The 12,363-nt window shown below is 37.4% G+C and overlaps 1 pseudogene; it reads right to left on the minus strand.

The window, feature by feature from the left end:
- Positions 1–2,645: 2,645 nt before the first annotated feature.
- LOC144238998 (protein BTG3 pseudogene) lies at positions 2,646–3,381 on the minus strand (annotated as a pseudogene).
- Between the last annotated feature and the right edge of the window lie 8,982 nt (positions 3,382–12,363).

Here is a 12,363-nt window from a genome sequence, read left to right on the forward strand (position 1 = left end):
AAAATTGACCCTTCTGATTTCTCCAAAACCACAGATCTGACAGTGTGGGGCTGCAGTCCCACTTGGTAACAGCTGATCTTCTGGATTAGAGGAGCTGTCCCCCTTTGACAGAACATGCACTTATTTATTTATATTATCTGTCCTGTGGGTTTTGAGTATGTGATCTATCGTACAAACTGCCTCCTTGCTCCCTAGTTCTCTACTGCTTGCCTGATTCAGGTCAGTTTAACTCAATAAATCTTTTCTCATCACTTAAAGTAGTTGGCACTGAGGAGAATGAAATAAGGTATGGCCCACACCACAAGGAACCTCTTAGTCTAATAAGTGCCACAGACATTTCAAAGGAGAATTTCATATGTAATATAGTGAGAGAAATAATGGTGGTAGGTAGAGACTACTATGAAAACCAATAAAGATTATTTCATTCGACCTAGGTTACCAGGGAAGGTTCTAGAGAAGATGAAGCCTGACTGAGTTCAGAAGGGTAAGAGACAAAAAAATTCCTTACAGGTGAACAGGTTACATAAAGGGAAGAAGGCACAAAACAGTAGATGGAGTGCAAAAAGTACAAGGTTGGTTTTTGGTTTTTGGTTTTTAACAACAAGGCAATTTCTGATGCCACAGCTCTATCATAACCTCTGGCGGTCTCTAACTCCTGACGAGACTTCAGCCCCATGTCCTGTTTTCACTCTGCTTATAGGTGTTCCCTCAGTCTTAGCCCACTCAAGAATGTACTTGTTTGGCCAGTGTTAATTTTCCCTTCTCTGTCTCTGTTGTCACCCTCCACGGAAATGGGAAAAATTTCCCTCTGCCACTTAAAGAAAAATAATGGTACTACCTCCAGGCCAGTGGCATCTTAGAGATCCAAGCTCACAGTGAATCATCTTCTTTTTGATCTACCGGCCTCTGTATCTTCAAATTCAGATGAAGGTTTTATGATTTTTAGGCAGGTAATAAATCTCTTAAAACATACCCACACTTTAGGGGCCCCTGGGTGGCTCAGTCAGTTAATCGCCTGACTCTGGCTCAGGTCATGATCTCACGGTTCATGAGTTTGATCCCCATATTGGGCTCTGTGCTGATAGCTCCGAGCCTGGAGCTTCCTTCAGATTCTGTGTCTCCCTCTTTCTGCCCCTCTCCTGTTCATGCTCTGTCTCCCTCTCTCTCTCAAAAATAAATAAAACACTTAAAAAGATTAAAAATACTCTACACTTTCAGCATTAAGCCTGGTAGATCAGAATCAAGAAGATAATTTTACTATAAACTTTATATGTTTCTCAACTCTTAGAACCCCCTACTGTGATCCAGCTATTCTTAAAAAGTATCACAAGGAGGGGGTTTTATCTTGTTCAGTGCTGTATCCACCATTCTACAAATGGTATTTGACACATAGATAGTTTTCAACAAATACTTACTTAGTTTAATTCATGATATAAGATTTGTCATGTATTTTAAAATATACTTTTTATAGTTCCACTTGCATAGCTTTTTAAATTTGTTTAATGTTTGTTTATTTTTGAGAGAGAGAGAGAGACAGAGTGAAGGGGGGAGGGGCAGAGAGAGAGGGAGACTCAGAATCCACAGCAGGCTTAGGCTCTGAGCCATCAGCACAGAGCCCGACCTGGGGCTCGAACCCATGAACTGTGAGATCATGACCTGAGCTGAAGTCAGACACAACCTACTGAGCCACCCAGGTGCCCCATCCACTTGCATAGCTTTTTAAAATGCAACCAATTTCAATAATCTTTTTTTTCCAGTAATCTTTATCAAGCATATAAAATTAGTGTATTGGATAGTTTGAATATAGACTACAAACATTTCTTCCTTTTGATATTTAGATGAAAATGTGGCATTTAAATCACAGTGTTAACTTAGAAAAGACAATGGGTTTGTTGCAGCCAAAATTATTTCTATATTTTTGTATGTTATAGAGATCCAAGTGACTAATATAATTAAATATTTATATTTATTTTTTCCCTCAAAGTACTTTTTATTTGCGACAACATGATTCACACAATACTTCTCAACAATGACATAAAATGGATTTCCTTGTGAGTAAATAACTTACACATTCTCCATAAAATAAATGCTCAAATGTAATAGAACAGATTGCTACTTACAGTGTTCTTATACCCAACAGTTGATGCACCATATATAGATACTCAAGTCCAGTATTTAAAACTCTGACAACTGACTAACTTTAATAAAGTTTCTCAAAATATATTAATATACCTACAGTACATACATGTTTTTAAAGCAAGATTATTGTCAATAACTTCTCTATAAAAATAAGTTTGATGGTTAGGCCCATCTAACTTTATTGCTATAACTAGGAACTTTTTTTAAGTGTATTTATTTATTTTAAGAGAGACAGAGACACCACCAGTGGGGAAGGGCAGAGAGAGATGGAGAGAGAGAGAGAGAGAGAGAGAATCCCAAGTAAGACCTGAGCTGCAAGCACAGAGCCTGAGGGGGGTGCTGAACCCACAAAACAAAACTGTTAGGTCACTACCTGAGCTGAAAGCCAAGAGTCCAATGCTTAACTGACAGAGCCAGCCAGGCACCCTGAACATTTATTTTTTGAGATGTGTGGTCAGGCTTATTCTACCTTCTCTCAACATTGACACCAAAAGAATCAAAAGCAGCTAGTGAGGTATTAACACCAAAGGATTAATCCAGTGATTCCGGTCACAAGGCATCCCAGGAGGGGTAGTCATGTTACTGGATTTGGGGGGTAAATGGTTTATTCTTCCTTTCCCAATTTGGATAACAAATGGAATAGGAGGGAGGCACTGATTCTGATGGCCATTTCCTCAGCACATTCCTGGATTTTTTCTGGGCAAAGGATGCCACACTGGAAGAGGCAGGAATATCCACTGTGAAACGTGGTACACGGTGCTTGCGGTTGCAGTCACCAAACTGGGTTTCACTTCTACTTGCTTACTTGTTTTCTCATTGGAAGAAGATCCTGAATGATAATCAGAGGTAATTTATCAAGGGGCCTGGTAACTTTCCTGGAGATTTCATCCTTATTCTCATCCTCATTTTCAAATTTGGCAGCATTGTTTCTCTCTGTACCCACAGCCCTCCTCACGCTGACCCACCCAGAGTGAGTTCCTTTGGCAAACCTAGAGGGGTGTACAAGATGCAGATGTTCTCACAGGCTTTCCGGACATCAGGATCAACTCTGAAATTTACTGACACAGATGCATTGGTAGGCCTGTCCTTTTGATGGTTTTACTGAATACCAGTGATGTTGTATCTTTCTTGAAGTTTAAGAGTCAATTTCTCAGCAAATCTCTCAACTGCCTCTTTTTTCAATTTACCATGGTTTTGAACTACCCTTGTGAGAAAGAAGACAATGGGAACACTCTTGTTCATCTTTTCTGCCTTTGCTGCTCTGGGGCCACAGAGTTAGCAGTGGGACAGTCTCCAGAATGGTAACCCAGGACACCACCTCTGCACCATGATCTAGTCCAGACAGTGGGTGGCTCCTGTGTCGTCTAAATAGTTCTCTTTAAATTATAAGGTTTATTGGGGTGCCTGGGTGTCTCCGTTGTTGAGCTTCCCACCCCACATTGGGCTCTGTGCTGACATCTCAGAGCCTGGAGCCTACTTCAGATTCAGTGTCTCTCTCTCTCTCTCTCTCTCTTCCCCTTCCCCACTCACACTGTGTCTCTCTCTGTCTCTCAAAAAATGAATAAACATTAAAAAAAATTTTAAATAAATTATAAGATTTATCAACTGGTAAGCTGGGAGTTGTTTTGTTGTGTTATTTATAAGGTGTCTCAAGGAGGAAACCGAAACACATAGTAGCACTTTACTGGAAATCATCAATCCACTCCCCTGTTACCTATTTATACCCCATCTTATTCCAGAAAAGATAGAATGTGGCTTCCAAAATTACATAAAATACTTAGCATAATAAAAACGGAGCAAAAGGAAGAAACAAAGAACATAAAATACAACTAAGGATAATGGTAAAATGTACATCATAAAGACCCATATGATTATTATAACTGAGTCACAAATTTGGCTCTGAGCATTCTCCCAAGTTCACTGGCAAATGGAAACCTGATCAGTTCCTCAACCCACAGGGTTATAACATAGAAACAGCAATTTATCAGGATAGATACATGATTATTGTTCTAAGATCAGACAGGATACGCTTACTAATGTTCTTATATTTTACCTTAATATAGGCTGATGATCACAGTAGAGAACAATTTAATAAAAGCAATTCTGCCAGGAGGAAATACCCCTGGTGACTTGCCTCTGCTTATTTACCTACTCGCTGGAATCAGCATGACTTGCTGAGAATTAATACAGAGCATGCAGCAACCCTTATTTTTTTCCAAATTATCATTTCATTGTCCATGCAATATATTTCTAAACATCAAGCTCAGAAGCAAAAAAACAATTCTGTATCTTTAACGACATCATTCAAGAAAGAACCACCAAAAATCTTGACTTCTATTATAGGCTTTTTTGTTTGCTGCTGTATAAAGAAAATTATGATCTTTACCATTTAAAGACTCAGAAAAATTATATCTCATTTCCATTTGCATGAAGTCTCTGGAGTTCAGCACTGCATCAGCCACAGCATTGAAAATCTCCTGGTTATTTTAATTACTTATCATAAAGATGGATAAAGATTATACCATTTGACAAAGCCATAATGACATGAAAATAACAGTGTTTTTAAAAAGAGAAATGTGAAATTTTGCTTTCTGACACATCACTGTGTCACCTTATAAACATAAGGTTAAAAAGAAAATAACTTAGTTTTAAATCAACCATTGGGTGGTGGGTGGGAATTTTAGAAGGGCATTAGTTGTGCAATGGCTACATGCTAAGCATTGCACTGAAGGTTTTCATGCAAATATACCAAAGTAAGCATCTTGACAAAAGCCCTGCAAAGGAGGAGCTATCATTCGTATTTTATAGATAAAAGAAACAGGGGCAGTAATGCTAACATCAGTAAACTTTTTCTATGAAGAGATAGAGAGGAATGATTTTATACACTGTGGATCGTTAAGTCTTTGTCACAACTACACAGCTCTTTTACTGCATGTGAAAGGCATGGACAGTGCTTGAACGAATGGCTGTGGCGGTGTTCCTGTACAATTGTCTCCGCAAAAGAGATGGCCCACAAAACAGATCCTTGGGTCCTAGTTTGCACACCTCTGACAGGATGTCGGGTGACTTGCTCAAGATCATTCAGGAAATTTGGATTAGAATTGAGATTTTTCTCCTGGGTGTTGTATGTAGATGATGAATCACTGAACTCTACATCTGAAACCCATATTGCACTATATATTAACTAACTAAAATTTAAATTTAAAAAATTCAGATTTTCTGCTTTGAAGCTTCATGTTTTCTTCACTCTCCCATAGTTTCTTTAGTACCTAGACACCTATTTTAAATAACTAGTTATTTGTGGACAACTTTTGATTAGTTGTTTTTAATCTAGCCAAAATATCCCCGCAAACTTGTTAGAAAAAAAATATTTTTAAATAGTCAATCAATTATCTACTAATAGTTTTATGTACATGTTGACAAATATACTTAAAAAATGTTTTTGTTTAATTCAAAGTTGTCCTCTATTTGAAAAAAAATTTAATGTTTATTTACTTTTGAGAGAGAGAGAGAGAGACGAAGGGAGGGGCAGATAGAGAGGGAGACACAGAGTCTTTAGCAGGCTCCAGGCTCCGCGCTGCCAGCACAGAGCTGGACATGGGGCTTGAACTCATGAACTGTGGGGTCAGGACCTGAGCCAAAATCGGATGCTAAACAACTAAGCTATTCAGGCACCCCTCAAAGTTATCCTCTTTTGTTCATTATTGAAAATAAGAATGGTCTGAAGTCAATGATCTATTTCTACATTTTAAAAAAAATAGGAAAAGAAGAGCAAATTAAACCAAAATCATGCATAAGGAAGGAAATTATGAAGATAAGAGTAGAAATCAATGAAATTTTAAACAAAAATCAATGCAGGATATCAGTAAAACCAAAATCTGATTGTAGAGAACAGTAAAATGGATAGACCTGTAGACCTCAAATAGGAGAGCTAGATATTTTTACCCTGGTAACACAAATGAAGAAACTGAGACTCAAAGTAGAAAATAAATGTTCTTGTGGTTATCTACTCATTAAGACAGGATCTTAACTCAAACCCAAGTGTGTTGAGTCTAAATTCCATTTTATATTCAACAGTAGTAAATAGAATACATTGTGTACTGTGGAGTGTTTTGAACAGACAAGTTTTCCCATCTATTTTCCCTCACTCTTAAATGTGTGACCAAGCACTAACAATGGAAGTGGAATACTTTTACCACTTGAAATTAGACACACTACCATATTACCATTTATCAGACAGTAACACTATTAGTTTATTTCCAGAGTTACAGCATATGGCTGTAAAACAGAGACATTCTAGTCAACACTATGCACACTATTGTCTATGTGAGTGGCTTCACTGTGAATATACATCAGGTCACCTTCACTACCATATCTGGTGGCTGCTCTGGTTCATTCATTAGTTAAACAAATATTTACTGAGCATCTGCTGTGTGCTAAGCTCTGGGATAGACTCTTTTTTAAAAGAGTTTAGTGGGGAAAATGAGCAAAGGGACAGGTGATTATAATACATTATAGTGAGAGCAGAGTGATGTTGTAACTCTACCAAGAGACTTCTAACTCAGAGAAAAAAAAAATGAATATCAAGATTTGCCTCTATTCTCTTACTGTATTGCTACTGAACTAAGGTTCCTGCTCCCCAGAGGTAGTGCTGAAGGTCAAGGCAGGAATAGCCTTGTTTCTGGATCCTTTATGGGAAGATTATGGTTTCTAAGATTCTTAGAGGTGTTGGTTCGTTATAGATCTCTTAGGAAAGTTAATCTATAAGACAAACAAAACTGTGTCTGTGACTACTGATTGTCTTTCTCTTAAATGTCAAAGTTATTAGGCTCACAGACTCTCCCCATCAGTGACAAAGCTGAGAAGAAACACAGGAAAGGGAGTGTATGGAGAAAACTTCTGCCAGAGCTGCCAGTCCCTTGAGTGAAAAAGCCACGAGTGTCTTATTCATGACTATGTCCCCCTCCATCCACATGCTGTGCATGTGCTACAGCTGGACTGTGCTTGACTATCAAATGTATAAATGGATGACTGAATGATAGATGCATGAAAATATTAGCCAGGGAATGGGGATGTTTCAGGAGATAGGAAAGTATGTTCCAAGAAGACTGAACAGCATATGCAAAAGTATATGGGGAAAATAAAGCAAGAGAGAGTATCAGAAGTTCCAGGACCTGAAAATACAGGAGACTAGCAAAAGTTGAGTATGAAAAGATTAATAAGATATGAAAGCTAAAAGTGTAATTCTGAGTCAAATCACTAGTCAATTCAATCATTTGGCATCATGACTTGTTGAATAAACTATTTCCCTTTCCATGGATTGGGTAAGCAGTCACTAGCATGTCATAATATCTGGTTAGTAAAACATTATACCACCTCCTGTATGTCACTCTGCATTTATGGGGGTATCAATAAACAAATCTACCATGGTGAGTATTAGCACACAGAAGATTTAGAACACATAATGTATTTATAATTTTCCCCAATCTTAGTAACTTTCTCTGAGTTGTCATGGTTGGGAAGTTTGGAAAACCATTCTGTAATTTAAAAATACTGTTAATCAATCTGAAAATTAACATTTTCTTCCTTGTGCTTGCAGCAATAACTTCTGAGAACTTTATTTCAATTAGAAATGCCCAATTATAATAAATGCCTCTAATGAAGATGTAAAAGGAAAGGAATGAAAGCAAAGAAATTAGAGCACTGAAGAGGTAGGTTCTAAAGGGCAACCATTATTCAGTTTCTTGTAATTACCTTCAGAATTCACCATCTCCCTTAAAAGAAGAAAATCTGAGTTGTATATAATGTATTAGTAACAATTGTACTTTGGGAGTTTTTCCAGGCAGTTCACATAAATGGGAAAACAAGTGCATATGAGGTCCTGTGTATCAAAATGAGTACTTAAGGATAATAATGTTAATTTTAAAGTACACTAGACAGTAAAGGGTTAATCCTTACCTATTGCTCTTAACTCCCTATTGTCTTGTTCAGATATACTTGTGAAAAAGTTGGAAGAAAATAAATTGTCAAGTGCCAACCTCTACTCATTTTTACCTATGGGCTCATATTTTAACCGTAAAAATTTTTTAATTTCTTTTAATTCTTAATTACTAGGATATTAATTCTGCCATCTCAGGTTCATGTGGCATACATGTGGGAATGTTTTCTGAGCAGACATCAAGAAGCTAAAAGTCAAGGGTTCTGGCTAGACTCACAGTCACACAAGCAGCATTAGAATCAAAGCCTCTTCAAATGAAATCTGTAAGCACAATTTCCTTCTCCAAATTGGCATCTAAGGATGGAACAGCACATTCAAACTGATGCCTATGTAAGCAGATAGATTTAAGACCACAGGCAAGGAAACTTTGACAGACATGTCCCTACTACTGATAATCCATTTTTGCCCATAAGGAAGTCTAAAGCTTTTAGGAAACTACACAGGAAATCTATATAATAAATATATGCCTACTAGTTGTCTGCTACCTATTAAGGTTTTAATTCCATGATTTAGTTTAATTCTCAGATTTCTATGAGTTAGGTAGGTTGGTTTTGTCATCTCTTTTTCCTGATAGGGAAAATAAGGATGACAAAGTTGAACAATGACACAGCTAAGAAGAGAAGCAGCCAGAATTTGAATCAAACTCTAACCCCAAAGCCTCTGATTTTTCTTCCCTACCCACAAAGTGCCAGTCTTAAATAAGTCTTTTAAAACATGTGATTAGTGGCTTGGGCTGTGTAGAAAATTTACTCCTGGTGCTCATCTATCAGAACAAAGGAGATAGACACTTCATTGTTACGAAGAAAAGTCTGAAATAACCTATCCCTGTAGAAAAATCTGTGTAAAGTACTCTGAACAGAAGAGACCCAAAATGAATATATCCTGTTTACTATGTCTCACATTTAAATATTATTCTATAGACAAAAAAACCGACATCAGTGGCTGTTAATATAATCACAGAGGCAGAGAACATTCTCTCACCCCCATCTTGAATGTGAAACATTTCTACAGGACCCTTTCTACAAGAATATTGCTATTGCTATAACAAATTAACCATAATCCCCTCCCATATTCCAATTATGGAAAATCCTCCTTAACAAAATTCCAGTTAAAAAATAAATAGGGTACAGAATGAACCACCTGAAACTGGGGCAAGGCTAGTGATGAAACTGTTTCATGGGTTTCCTTTTCATCTTGTTTAGGTTCAAACAACGCAAGAGCTAAGAATGCTCAGAGATCACCACTGAAGGGGAGATTGCTTAATGAGAAGATGAAGAGGAAGGAAAAATGGTGTCTCTAAGACTCCCATTAATAATGCATCTGTCGGTAACTCTTCCCAGCTACATTCCTGATCCTCCAAAAGTTTTTCTTCCTTATGGCCTTTGCTGGATACTTTACTTCTTCTTTTCTTAATGTTTTATTTATTTCTGAGAGAGGGAGAGAGAGAGAGCGAGAGCAGGGGAGGGTCAGAGAGAGAGGGAGATACAGAATCTGAAGCAGGCTCCAGGATCTGAGCTAGCAGTCAGCACAGAGCCAGACGCGGGGCTCAAACCCATGAACCGTGAGATCATGACCTGAACTGAAGTCGGGCCGCTTAACTGACTGAGCCACCCAGGCGCCCCTGGATACTTTACTTCTTATACATTTGGAAATGATTTCAAAATGAGAGCTATGGAAGTAAACAGAAGTACCCCACTTCCTGTCATGCTCTTAACTAGATGCAGCATGGGGGTTATAACATGGACTCTGGAACCATATGGCTTGGATTTGTATCATAGATTTGCCATAGACTTAGGCATGTTGAATATACCTCATTACTTATAATGGCAATTATAATGTCTCCTTTACACAGTTTAAATGTAGAACAACAGTATCTGGAACAGAGTAGGTTTTCAGTAAATGTTAGCTATCAAGAAGTAGTAAGCTGAATTCTCCATTTCATAACTGTATACAGTTGATCCTTAAACAACATGGATTTGAAATGCGTGGATCCACTTATGTGCAGATTTTTTACGGTACAATTCTTTAAATGGATTTTCCTTATGGTTTTCTTACTAACATTTTTTTCTCCAGCTCACTTTATTGTAAGAGTACAGTTTACAATACATAATATGTACAAAATATGCATTTACAGCCTGTTTGTGTTATTAGCAAGGCTTCTAGTCAACAGAAGGCTATTAGTAGTTAAGTTTGAGGGGAGTCAAAAGTTAAACCCGGATGTTTAAGTGCACAGGGGTTGACTCCCCAAATTCCCATGTTGTTCAAGAGCCAACTATAATTATAAAAATTCCATCAACACTTTCAATGTAATTGTGAAAAACAGGGTTTTTGTTCCAGCCTTCATCAGTTCTCATAAAAATATCCCATCTGTCTATGAACAATATTCCAAACCTCACTGGTCACTAGCTTCCCTCCACTCAAAGCTTTCCATACTCCTACACTTTATGATGACATGTTTTTAATGAGTTGAAAGAGGAGCATTCACACTCTGTCATGTTTATTTCTTTCTGTTTTTAATGTGAATAATAAATATTTCCATTTATTTTTTAACTCACTCTCAATGACAACCTGCCTAATGGCATATTAATCTTTTCATGTTTTTCCCCATATATAAACACATGGCCATTAAAACCAACAACTGTTGTTTTGCTTTCTTTTTAATCATATAAACAGAGTTACAGAAAGTGACCCACTACTCTCAGTTTTCTGAGGACTTTCTAGATTTAAGCGCTGAAAGTCCCATGTCCAGAGCACTCTTTTGATTCTGGACAAACTGGGACATGTGATCTTTCTACATTATCCATATTGGACAAATATATTGCAATTGTCTTTAAAATATCCCAAACCATTACATAATGAAACATAGTGAAAATAGCATTAGACTTGGGACTCAGAATTGCTGGTTTCAATAAGTCCTGGTTTTACCTTCAACTTTCGCTGTGACTTCAACAAGTCAAACATTCAAGGTTACCATTTATACAATGAAATTGAAATATTGGTCTTTGCTTCACTAGGCTGTTGTCAAGGCTATTGTAATAATAGTACAATACAGAATCTTGATGAAGAAAAAGTTTCACATATGTTTTCTCACCTGATCTTAAAATTTAGTACAAAAGTTGCTAAATGGTATTCCTACCTATTCATGATGGTCACTGAAATTTAGAAGTTAAAATGAAGTATTACACATGAAGTTTTAGTTCATTTTGCACAGGTATTTCCTGTCCAAACATATCCACAAACAGCTTTATGTGTAATCAATAATAAAAATTTACATCTCTTCTGGTATTCCAATATTTTCTTTTTCTTTCTTTTTTAAAAATTTATTTCTGAGAGAGAGACAGCATGAGCAGGGGAGGATCAGAGAGAGAGGGAGATACAGGATCTGAAACAGGCTCCAGGCTCTGAGTTACCTGTCAGCACAGAGCCCAACACGGAGCTTGAACCCACAAACCGTGAGATCATGACCTGAGCCGGAGTCGGACGCTTAGCGAATTGAACCACCCAGGAGCCCCTCCAATATTTTCTGTCATAAGAGAGTTGCCAAACTCTCCCTTTAACTTTTGTAGTACAATGTCTTCTTAGTCCAAAAAAAAATCAGTAAGAAGAGATCATTTTAAGTACTGCTTCCATCAGTGAGCATTTTCACGTATAATTAAACAGATGCTGGTTTTCTAGGATAACCCATTTCTCATAACTACACAATGTGCTTGTGTACAACTAGCTTCTGAAAATATACTTCCGGTTAGCCCTTTATAAGCTTTGTGACCTTGAGCCAGTTGTATAGCCTTGCTGTGCCTGTATCTGTGCATTTGCATTTGTAGAATGCAATGTAGAATCCTACAGAGGATTGTTAGGAGGGGACTACGTGGATGGATACGGAAGAAAAGCCTTGAACCATACCTGGAACAATCCAACTATTCTAAAATGTGTTTTACCAAGCTTTTTACTTTGAGCCACTCACTGCCTTCAATGAGAGGACAAGATACTTATTAAATCTGGCTATGGCACTCAAGGAGCATGATGTATACTTTGGGGAAAGTGATCCTGGGTCATGGGCCAAGTAAGGTTACCCCAAAGAACACCGTGTTTGTTCTCTTCCTTTAACTTAGAAGAAGGAAGAGAATAAACATTCTTTCTATGCATTCATTTCCTTATATGCTTCATAGAATCTACTGTTGAAAACCTTAATCTCAGATNTGTGTTTGTTCTCTTCCTTTAACTTAGAA

The sequence above is a fragment of the Crocuta crocuta genome, unplaced genomic scaffold (assembly GCF_008692635.1).
Source record: "Crocuta crocuta isolate KB4526 unplaced genomic scaffold, BGI_CrCroc_1.0 scaffold479, whole genome shotgun sequence".
Classification (NCBI taxonomy): domain Eukaryota; kingdom Metazoa; phylum Chordata; class Mammalia; order Carnivora; family Hyaenidae; genus Crocuta; species Crocuta crocuta.